Here is an 11701-nt window from a genome sequence, read left to right as displayed (position 1 = left end):
ATCTTATACAGCAGGAGGGGTAGGAAGGAAGGAAGGAGTGCCTGGAAGCTAGCAAATGGGGTTAAGATTGTGAGGTAATCGACTAACTATAAAAGGAGGATTGGGGGGATGGGGAAGGAGAGGGTTGGAAATAGGGAAGAAGGTTTTAGGCGAAGTGGAACTACGCCAAAGGAAACGACCTGTAGTGAAGGTGCGTGGATTTGAGGGCTTAATAAAGGGCCCATAGGGCAGAGAAGATGTGTGTGGTTGTAACCCGCGAAGTACCATTAAGGACAAGGTGTGCGAATGGAGGAACAGGTCGTCAAGGGGAAAGAGAGTCTACTAAGAGAATCTAGATAAGTTGTAATAAGCGCGGAAAAGGAGGGGGTGGAGTGTGATTACGAGCAAGGTCTTGAAGCCGGTAGTGAATTGAGCCATGTCTCTTGAGTACAGCGCAGGGCGAACCGAGCATGGTATCCATTATAAGGGTCAAAGACTCAAGCTATATTAAGTCCATAACCTAAAATAAAAGGCATTACTCTCAATAAATAGGTATGCTATGTATATCCAGAGGCGTCGAGGGATCACAAGGTGTCAGTATAGTGTGTGAGTGAGGAGAGCTGTGAGAAGATCAGCGAATTTGTGTTAATTGTGAGAAATTTTCAGGTATTGAGGTTGAGATTGAAAGTCATAAGACGGTTAATGGGGCAAAGCATATACGATGGAGATCCCTCGGTATCAGTCAGCAGTAGCATGTGGTAATAAATAGACTACCTCTCTCCTTCCTTATAAGTCGATTATATCTTCCTGGCTGTTCCAGCATCCTTCCCTTCCTTCCCTACCCCTCCTCTGTATAAGTCGATTATATCTTCCTGGCTGTTCTAGCATCCTTCCCTTCCTTCCCTACCCCTCTGTATAAGTCGATTATATCTTCCTGGCTGTTCCAGCATCCCTCTCCTTCCTTCCCTACCCCTCCTCTGTATGAAACAGTATATCTTCCTGGCTGTTCCAGCATCCTTTCCTTCCCTACCCCTCCTATATATAAATATAACTGAAAATAAGCACAAAAATATTATTTCTCTAAAATGTTGTGCACAAATTTGTTTACATCCCTGTTAGTGAGCATTTCTCCTTGGCCAAGATAATCTTTCCACCTGAAAGGTATGGCATTTCAAAAAGCTGACTAAACAGCATGATTATTACACAGGTGCACCTTGTGCTGGAGACAATAAAAGGCCACTCTAAAATGTTTTGTCACACCACACAATGCCACAGATGTCTCAAGTTTTGAGGGGACGTGCAATTGGCATGTTGACTGTAGGAATGTCCACCAGAGCTGTTTCCAGATAATTGAATGTTCATTTCTCAACATCGTTTTAGAGAATTTGGCAGTACGTCCAACCGGCCTCACAACCACAGACCACGTGTATGGCGGCGAGCAGTTTGCTGATGTCCGTGTTGTGAACAGAGCGCCCCATGATGGCAGAGGGGTTATGGTATGGGCAGGCAGGCATAATCTACAGACAACGATGGCAATACTGCAATACCAGCCCACTGTCGTGACAGTTCCCTCCAATATCCAGCTACTTTGCACAGCCATTGAAGAGGAGTGGGACAACATTACACAGGCCACAATCAACAGCCTGATCAACTCTATGCGAAGGAGACGTGTCACGCTGCATGAGGCAAAAAGTGGCCACACCAGATACTGACTGGTTTTCGGATCCAAACCCCTACATATCTGTTTTACCAGTCATGTGAAATCCATAGATTAAGGCCTAATATCTCTAGAGGAACGGCATGTTGAGCTCACCAAAAAAAAACTAAATGGAATTTAAGTAATTTGTTGTTTAAAAAACCCTCTTTGGGCTAGGCGTCTCACCTCGACAACATCCGGTGAAATTGCAGAGCGCGAAATTCAAAATACAAAAATCGTCATTTTAAACATTCATGAAAATACAAGTGTCTTACATCGTTTAATAACCTAACGCCTTGTTAATCCAACCGCGTTGTCAGATTTTAAAAAGGGTTTATGGCGAAAGCCATGCGATTATCTGAGGACAGCGCCCCGCATACACCAGCATTAAAAGCATTTTTCAAACCAGCAGAGGCATTACAAAAATCAGAAACAGCGATAAAATAAATCACTTACCTTCAAAGATCTTCCTCTGATTTCAATCCCAAGGGTCCCAGCTACACAACAAATGGTCGTTTTGTTCGATAAAGTCCTTCTTTATATCCCAAAAAAGTCAGTTTAGTTGGCGCGTTTCATTCAGTAATCCACCGTTCCACTCGTTCAACATGCAGACAAAGGAATCCCAAAAGTTACCGGTAAACTTCGTCCAAACAAGTCAAACAACATTTTTAATCAATCTTCAGGTACCCTAATATGTAAATAAATGATACAATTGAAGACAGAATGTAGTATGTTCAATACCGGAGATAAATACCGAAGTGCACGCCCTCATCCACGTGCGCCGCAAGACTACAGTCCGAAATGAGAGCCACGTTGAAAAATACAACTACTAGCTAATTTTTCAAAACACAAGCCTGAAACCCTTTCTAAAGACTGTTGACATCTAATGGAAGCCCTAGGAACTGCAATCTGGAAGGAATTCCTTTGAATATCCCATAGACAAGCATTGGAATGGCCTGTGACCTCAAGTTTTTTCCCCCCCGGATGGATTCTCCTCGGGTGTTTGCCTGCCATATCAGTTCTGTTATACTCACAGACATTATTTTAACAGTTTTAGAAACGGCAGAGTGTTTTACATCCAATGCTATCAATTATATGCATATCCTAGCTTCTGGGCCTGTGTAACAGGCAGTTTACTTTGTGCACGTCAGTCATCAGAACTTCAGAATATTGCCCCCTAGCCTTAAGAAGTTTTAATCTGGGCCTGTTCGGCCCTCCTTTTCCTACAGTCCACGATCAGTTACTTTGTTTTGCTCACATTGAGGGAGAGGTTGTTGTCCTGGCACCACACTGCCAGGTCTCTGACCTCCTCCATATAGACTGTCTCATCGTTGTCAGTGATCAGACCTACCACTGTTATGTCATCAGCAAACTTAATAATGGTGTTTGAGTCATGTTTGGCCACACAGTCGTGGGTGAATAGGGAGTACAGGAGGGGACTAGGCACACACCCCTGAGGGGCCCCCGTGTTGAGGATCAGCGTGGCAGATGTGTTGTTGCCTACCCTTACCACCTGGAGGAGGCCTGTCAGGAAGTCCAGGATCCAGTTGCAGAGGGAGGTGTTTAGTCCCAAGGTCCTTGGCGTAGTGATGAGCTTTGTGGGCACTATGGTGTTGAACACTGAGCTGTAGTCAATGAATAGCATTCTCACATAGGTGTTCCTTTTGTCCAGGTGGGAAAGGGCAGTGTGGAGTGCGACTGAGATTGTGTCATCTGTGGATCTGTTGGGGCGGTATGCGAATTAGAGTGGGTCTAGGGTTTCCGTGATGATGGTGTTGATGTGAGCCACTACCAGCCTTTCAAAGCACTTCATGGCTACCAACGTGAGTGCTACAGGGCAGTAATTATTTAGGCAGGTTACCTTCGCTTTCTTTAGCACAGGGACTATGGTGGTCTGCTTGAAACATGTAGGTATTACAGACTCGGTCAGGGAGACTTTGAAAATGTCAGTGAAGACACTTGCCAGTTAGTTCGCGCATGATTTGAGTACACGTCCTGGTAATCTGTCTGGCCCTGCGGCTTTGTGAATGTTGACCTGTTTAAAGGTCTTGCTCTCATTGGCTATGGAGAGCGTGATCGCGCAGTCGTCTGGAATAGCTGGTGCTCTCATGCATGCTTCACTGTTGCTTACCTCGAAGCGAGCGTTAAAGGCATTTAGCTCATCTGGTAGGCTCGCGTCACTGGGCAGCTCACGACTGGGTTTCCCTTTGTATTCTGCAATAGTTTGCAAGCCCTGCCACATCCGACAAGTGTCAGAGCCAGCGTAGTAGGATTCAATCTTGGTCCTGTATTGACACTTTGCCTGTTTGACGGCTCGTCTAAGGGCATAGCTGGATTTCTTATAGGTGTCTGGATTAGTGAAAGAGGCAGCCCTCCCCTTTAGCTCGGTGCGGATGTTGCCTGTAATCACTGGCTTCTGGTTGGGATATGTACGTACGGTCACTGTGGGGACGACGTCATCCATGCACTTATTGATGAAGCCGGTGACTGAGGTGGTGTACTCCTCAATGCCTTTAGATGATTCCCGGAACATATTCCAGTATGTGCTGCAAAACAGTCCGGTAGCGTAGCATCCGCGTTATCTGACCACTTCCGTATTGAGTGAGTCACTGGTACTTCCTGCTTTAGTTTTTGAATGTAAGCAGGAATCAGGAGGATAGTATTACAGTCAGATTTTCCAAACGGAAGGTGAGGGAGAGCTTTATGCGTCTCTGTGTGTGGAGTAAAGGTGGTCTAGAGTTTTTTTACTTTTCTGGTTAAACATGTGACACGCTGGTAGAAATGATGTAAAACAGATGTAAGTTTCCCTGCATTAAAGTCCCCGGCCACTAGGAGCGCCACCTCTGGATGAACATGTTGTTGTTTGCTTATGGCCTTACACAGCTCATTGAGTGCCGTCTTAGCGCCAGCATCGGTTTGTGGTGGTAAATAGACAACTACGAATAATATAGATGAGAACTCTCTTGGTAGATGGTGTGGTCTACAGCTTATCATGAGGTACTCCACCTCTGGTGAGCAATACTTCGAGACTTCTTTAATATTAGACATCGCGCATCATCTGTTTTTGGCAAATAGACACACACCCCTTCCCTCGTCTTACCAGACGTAGATGCTCTGTCAATGTGTTAGTGTTGTTGAGGAGCATCAGCCTCATATAGCTGGTAATGTGTTGTTGAGGAGCATCAGCCTCATATAGCTGGTAATGTGTTAAGTGTTGTTGAGTAGGCAGCCATCATTGCCATATAGCTGGTAATGTGTTAGTGTTGTTGAGGAGGCATCAGCCTCATATAGCTGGTAATGTGTTAGTGTTGTTGAGGAGCATCAGCCTCAATATAGTGGTATGTGTTGTTGAGGAGCATCAGCCTTCATATAGCTGGTAATGTGTTTGTTGAGGAGCATCAGCCTCATATAGCTGGTAATGTGTTATTGTTGTTGAGGAAGCATCAGCCTCATATAGTGGTAATGTGTTAGTGTTGTTTGAGTAGCATAGCCTCATATAGCTGGTAATGTAGTAGTGTTGTTGAGGAGCATCAGCCTCATATAGCTTGGTATGTGTTAGTGTTGTTTGAGGAGCATCAGCCTCATATAGCTGGTAATGTAGTGTGTTGTTGAGTATAGCATCAAGCTCATATAGCTGGTAATGTGTTGTTGGTAGCATCAGCCTCATATAGCTTGGTAATGTGTTGTTGAGGAGCATCAGCCTCATATAGCTGGTAATGTGTTTGTTGAGGAGCTCGCCTCATATAGCTGGTAATGTGTTAGGTGTTGAGAGCATCAGCTCATATAGCTGGTAATGTATCTCGTGTTGTTGAGGAGCATCAGCCTCATATAGCTGGTAATGTGTTGTTGAGGAGCCATGCGCTCATATAGCTGGTAATGTGTTAGTGTTGTTGAGGAGCATCAGCCTCATAGCTGGTAATGTTGTTAGTGTTGTTGAGGAGCATCGGCTCCATATACGGTGTAATGTGTTAGTGTTGTTTGAGTAGCATCAGCTCATATAGCTGGTAATGTAGTAGTTTGTTGAGTAGCATCAGCCTCATATAGCTGGTAATGTAGTAGTGTTGTTGAGGAGCATCAGCTCATATAGCTGGTAATGTTGTTGTTGAGTAGCATCAGCTCATATGATGGTAGGTTGTTGAGGAGCATCAGCCTCATATAGCTGGTAATGTGTTAGGGTTGTGAGGAGCATCAGCCTCATATAGCTGGTATTTAGTGTTAGTCTGTTGAGGAGCAGTCAGCCTCATATACGCTGGTAATGTGTTGTTTTGAGTAGGCATCAGCTCATATAGCTGGTAATGTGTTAGTGTTGTTGAGACATCACCTCATATGGCTGGTAATGTGTTGTTGAGGAGCATCGCTCATATAGCTGGTAATGTGTTAGTTGTTGTTGAGGAGCATCAGCCTCTATAGCTGGTAATTGTGTTGTTGAGGATATCGCCCTCATATAGCTGGTAATGTGTTAGTGCTGTTGAGGAGCATCAGCCTCATATAGCTGGTATGTGTTGTTGAGGAGCACGCGCCTCATATAGCTGGTAATGTGTTGTTGAGGGAGCATCACCTCATATAGCTGGTAATGTGTTAGTGTTGTTGAGTGCATCAGCTCATATAGCTGGTAATGTGTTAGTGCTGTTGAGGAGCATCAGCCTCATATAGCTGGTAATGTATTAGTGTTGTTGAGGAGCATCAGCCTCTTAGCTGGTAATGTAGTAGTGTTGTTGCAGTAGCATTCAGCTCATATAGCTGGTAATGTTTAGTGTTGTTGAGGAGCATCAGCCTCATATAGCTGGAATGTATTAGGTTGTTGAGGAGCATACTCATATAGCTGGTATGTAGTAATGTTTTGTTGAGGAGCATCAGCCTCATATAGCTGGATAATGTGTTAGTGTTGTTGAGGAGCATCAGCTCATATAGCTGGTAATGTGTTAGTGTTGTTGGAGGAGCATCAGCCTAATAGCTGGTCATGTGTTGTGTTGTTGAGGAGCATCAGCCTCATGATAGTGGTAATGTGTTACAGGTTGTTGAGGAGCATCAGCCTCATATAGCTGGTAATGTGTTAGTGTTGTTGAGGAGCATCAGCCTCATATAGCTGGTAATGTGTTAGTGTTGTTGAGTAGCATCAGCCTCATATAGCTGGTAATGTGTTGTTTAGGAGCATCAGCTCATATAGCTGGTAATGTGTTGAGTGTTGTTGAGTAGCATCACCTCATATAGCTGGTATGAGTGTTAGTGTTGTTGAGTAGCATCAGCCTCATATAGCTGGTAAGTGTTGTTTGAGGAGCATCAGCCCCATATAGCTGGTAATGTGTTAGTGTTTGTTGAGGAGATCAGCCTCATATAGCTGGGTAATTGTTAGTGGTTGTTGAGGAGCATCAGCCTCCTATAGCTGGTAATGTGTTGTTGAGGAGCATCAGCCTCATATAGCTGGTAAGTGTTGTTGAGGAGCATCAGCCTCATATATGCTGGTAATGTGTTAGTGTTGTTGAGGAGCATGCCTCATATAGCTGGTAATGTGTTAGTGTTGTTGAGAGCATAGCTCATTAGTCGGTAATGTGTTAGTGCTGTTGAGGAGCATCAGCCTATAATAGCTGGTATATGTGTTAGTCTTGTTGAGGGAGCATCAGCCTCATATAGCTGGTAATGTGTTGTGTTGTTGAGGAGCATCCGCCTCATATAGCTGTAATGTGTTGTGTTGTTGAGGAGCATCCAGCCTCATATAGCTGTAATGTGTAGGGTTGTTGAGGAGCATCAGCTCATATAGCTGGTAAGTGTGTTAGTGTGTTGGATGTAGGCAAGCCTCATATATCTGGTAATGTGTGTACGTTGTTGTTGAGGAGCATCAGCTCATATAGCTGGTATTGTGTAGGTGTTGTTGAGGACATCAGCTCTACTATAGCTGGTAATGTGTATAGTGTTGTTGAGGAGCATCAGCCTCTTATAGCTGGTAATGTGTTAAAGTTGTTGATGGAGGGCATCAGCCTGATATAGTGGGTAATGTGTTAGTGTTGTTGAGGAGCATCAGCCTCTAGGAGCTGGGTATAATATGGAATGTTCGCGTGAAAGGATTCGTGTGAGTCAGTAATCGGAGCATTGGATGTGCCTCAGGAGTAACGCTGGTAATTTGGTGTTATGTTGTTGATGTTCGATAGGACGGATAGCTCGAGTATACGTAGTTGTTGTTGATTTAGCGCTATCAGCGCGCTACATATTTAGGATGTTAAAATGTGGTCTTGTGGTTTGAGAGTGCCTATAGCCTGAATATAGCTGGTAATTTTGGTGGTTTTGTTTGAGCCAGTGAGCTACAATCGCTCTGGATGATAAGCTGCGTTGAACTGGTGGATTGGTTGGAAATGGACGCCATGGTTGTCGGAGGCTCTGTACATATTTGGGTAGGGTATGTGTTGCAAGTCGTTTGGGTGTAATGATTTTATGACTTGCGGATGACCATTAAATCAGCTATATAGCTGGTAGATGTTGTTAGTGTTTGTTGAGGAGAATCAGCCTTATGATACGATGGTCATAATGGGTGGTTACAGTCTTCTGCTGTGTCCTAGAGACAGGGGATCAGACTAAATAGTAGGAGCTCCCTTGGCGTAATGTGTGGCAGTGTTGGTATTGAGGAGCATCAGCCTCATATAGGCTGGAGTGCTAGTGTGGTGTTGATGGTTAGGAGGGATCAGCCTCATATAGCTGGTACCTGGGTTGGAGTGTTTTGTGTTGTTGTAGGGACTGATTGCCATTCAGATAAAAGGATATGACTGGTAATTACATCCGTGTTTAGGGCTTGTTGGATGAGGAGCCATGGGTGGCCTTTCCCTGTCAATAGGTTGAGGTACATCTAATGGTCCGGTTCGTTAGGGTTGTTGAGGAGGCATCAGCTTATAAATACGTCTGTTTAGATAATTGTGCTTGTTGAGTTGTTGTGGAGGATGCATGAGCCTTTCGATACTAAGAACTGGATATATGTATTTTTAGTGTTGGTTTTTGAGGCGTCATCAGCTCATAAATGTTCTGGTAATATGTGGTTATGCTCGGTCCTAATGGTGTGGAAGGAGCATTTGGGCTAGCATCATATAAAAATGGTAATGTTTGTGTGTGGTTCTTGTTAGAGAGTTTATTAGCCGATATAGTTTCGCGGTAATGTGGATATAGTGTTGTTAGTAGCACTCATCCTCATATATCTGAGTGGGTGTGAGTTGTGTAATTTGTATTTTTGGTTGAGGGAGAAGAAGCTGCTCCATAATAGCTCATGATAAGCTGAGGTATAGTTAAAGTGTTAGTAGTTGTTGCACAGATAATTAGTCCATGACATGAATAGCTGCTGGTAAATTTTGTGTTTGTTGGGATGGCTGAGTATCCAGCGCTCATTGTTTAGCTGGTAATTAGTTGTGTTTATGATTAGATTGTAGTGAGGATGGAGGCGATCATGAGCTGTAATGTGGTAGTGGTTGTTTGAGGTGCATCTGGCAGCAGCCAGGTATATAGACTTGCTGGTCATGGCTGTAGTTCGTAGTTAGATCAGAGAGGGTAGGCAGTTAGGAGCAGGAGATGGAGTTCCTCGCTGGATCAGTGTGTTAGTGTAGATGTGAAGTAGCACAGTCTCATACTAGCTGGTACTGTGTTAGTGTTGTTAGAGTAAGCATAAGCCTTATATATTCGGAATAGGTATAGTGTTATGGGTTGGTTATGAGTAGAGCATCCCGCTTAGTAAGAGGTTAGCGGTGGAATGGTGAAGTGTAGGGGTTGTGAGAGTGCGGCCGGCATGAGCCTCAATTATGCATGGTACATGCGTAAATGTGTAAGTTGGTTGATTGAGTGAGCATCGGATCTTTCATACGCGTCATAGAGGAGGTTAGTGAAAGTGGGAAGGGCAGGGAGTGTTTGTGTTGGTATTGAGCCAGGAGAGCATGAACGCTCATATAACTTGATATAGATCTAACCGTGTTCAGGTGAGTGTTGAGGGAGAGGGTACAGAGAGCCTCAGATAGTATGCGTCGTGATACATTGGTCGTATGTATGTTTGTTAGTACATCTAGTGCTAAATATGCTTGGATTAATAGATGGTTTCTAGAGGGGGTGTTGTTGGATAAGGGGGTAAGACGAGATCAGCTAGTGGAATAGTGGATGATTGATAGTTACGGTCCAGTGAAGTTAGGAGTATAATTCGGATCGCCTTTAATTACAAATAGTAGGCTGGTAATGGGGTAGGGTGTAGAGAAGGGGAGTAGGTTGAGGGAGACAATTGCAGCCTTATATTAGCGTGAGTAATGACAGCCAGGAAGTGGTACTAGTGTTGTTGAGACGATGAATGCATACCATAATTCCTCAATATAGCTGTGTTGCAGTGTTGTTGAGAGGAGGGGTAGGAGTGGCGCAATCCTCTGAGCTGGTATTGTGTTGTTGAGGAAGGGAGGGATGCTGGAACGCCAGGAGACATCCCTAAGCTAATCGTATAGTGGGTCCATTTAATACAGAGGAGGTGGGTTAGTTAGGTGTGAGTTAGGCGGGAGGGGAACGCGCGTATGCTGGACGAACAGCCAGGAACGATCGCATATAAGTCAGGACAGTAATGTCTCAAAGATTTAGAGCAGAATCGAGCAGCCAGAACCAGTTAGCATTGGAATATAGAACTAGAGCACATTAGAGTCAGATCATTAGCAATGAAATATTAGCTAGGGCAGCATCAGAGAAGGATTCAGTCAGCATTACATGTAAAATAGCACAGCTGATAATACTGGACAGATCCATAGCTTCAAATTAACACTACTTATAACTGGCTTTAAGGCTGATTCCATTAGCCTTATCTATATAACACTAGTTAACTGTATCTGGCTTAAACCTTGATGTCACGTTCATCCATAAAGATCCGACCAAGGTGCCGCCGTGGTTGCGTAATTCTTCTTAATAAAGAAAGGAACACTGAACAAATCAACAAAACAACAAAATACAACAATGCCGTGAAAGCTATGTGGATGGTGCCGACAGGCATCTAAACATAGAATCAGACCCAAAATACCAGGGCAAAAATGGCTACTAATATACCCCATCAGAGACAACGATAAACAGCTGCCTCTGATTGGGAACCATATAGGACTCACCTACCAACCAGACACAACTCTAGACAATTACAAACTTGAGGCTGATTCCATTAACACTAGGTTATTTGGTTTGATCTGAGCTTCACATAACATAGTTATATTGGCTTGAAGGACCATGAGGCTTGATTCACTTACACAGGTTTATCTGGCTGAAGACTTGGGCGTTATTAACTAGGTTATATCTGGATTTAAGACATGAGGCTGATTAACATTATTAGGTTAAACATATTGGCTTGAAACATGAGGCGCTGATTCACATTACATAGGTTATATTGGCTTAACGCCTATGAGGCCGGCTCAAATTACACATAGTTTATTGGCTTGAAGACCTTGAGCCTGATTCAATACACTAAGTTATATTGTCGGGCTTTAAGACCTTGAGTGATTCACATTAACACTAGATTATAATCGGCCTTACGACAAGCCATCGAGGCTGATAACAAATTAACATCACGGCTCTATCCCACAATGCAGCTTAGAATAGAAAACCGACATACCAAGAATCAAAATAACATCATATTGCGTTTAAGAAAACCAACACTCGACGCCTGATATCACACTTACACAACATAGGTCTATCTTGGCGCTTAACATAGACACTCACATAAGCGCCAGAACAAAATAAACTCGGTAGTCTGCTTTAAAGCCTTGGAGCGATCACCTAACATAGTTATATTTAAAGACATGAGCATGATTCACATTAACTAGGTTTATTGCTACGATGAGGCTTTCGACAATTATAGGTTTATTGGCCTTTAAGACTTAGGCTGATCAGATTAAATAGGTATAATTTGGCTTAGACCTTGAGGCTGATCACTTAACATAGGTTTAAACCTGGGACTGAGGTGATTCAATACAATAATAGGTTAGTTGGTTAAGAATAGTGATTCACACCTAGTATATCGCTTGAAGAACCTTGAGTGATTCAATT

This window comes from Salvelinus sp. IW2-2015, unplaced genomic scaffold (assembly GCF_002910315.2).
Source record: "Salvelinus sp. IW2-2015 unplaced genomic scaffold, ASM291031v2 Un_scaffold2764, whole genome shotgun sequence".
NCBI classification, from domain to species: Eukaryota; Metazoa; Chordata; class Actinopteri; order Salmoniformes; family Salmonidae; genus Salvelinus; species Salvelinus sp. IW2-2015.
This window is presented reverse-complemented; position numbering follows the sequence as displayed.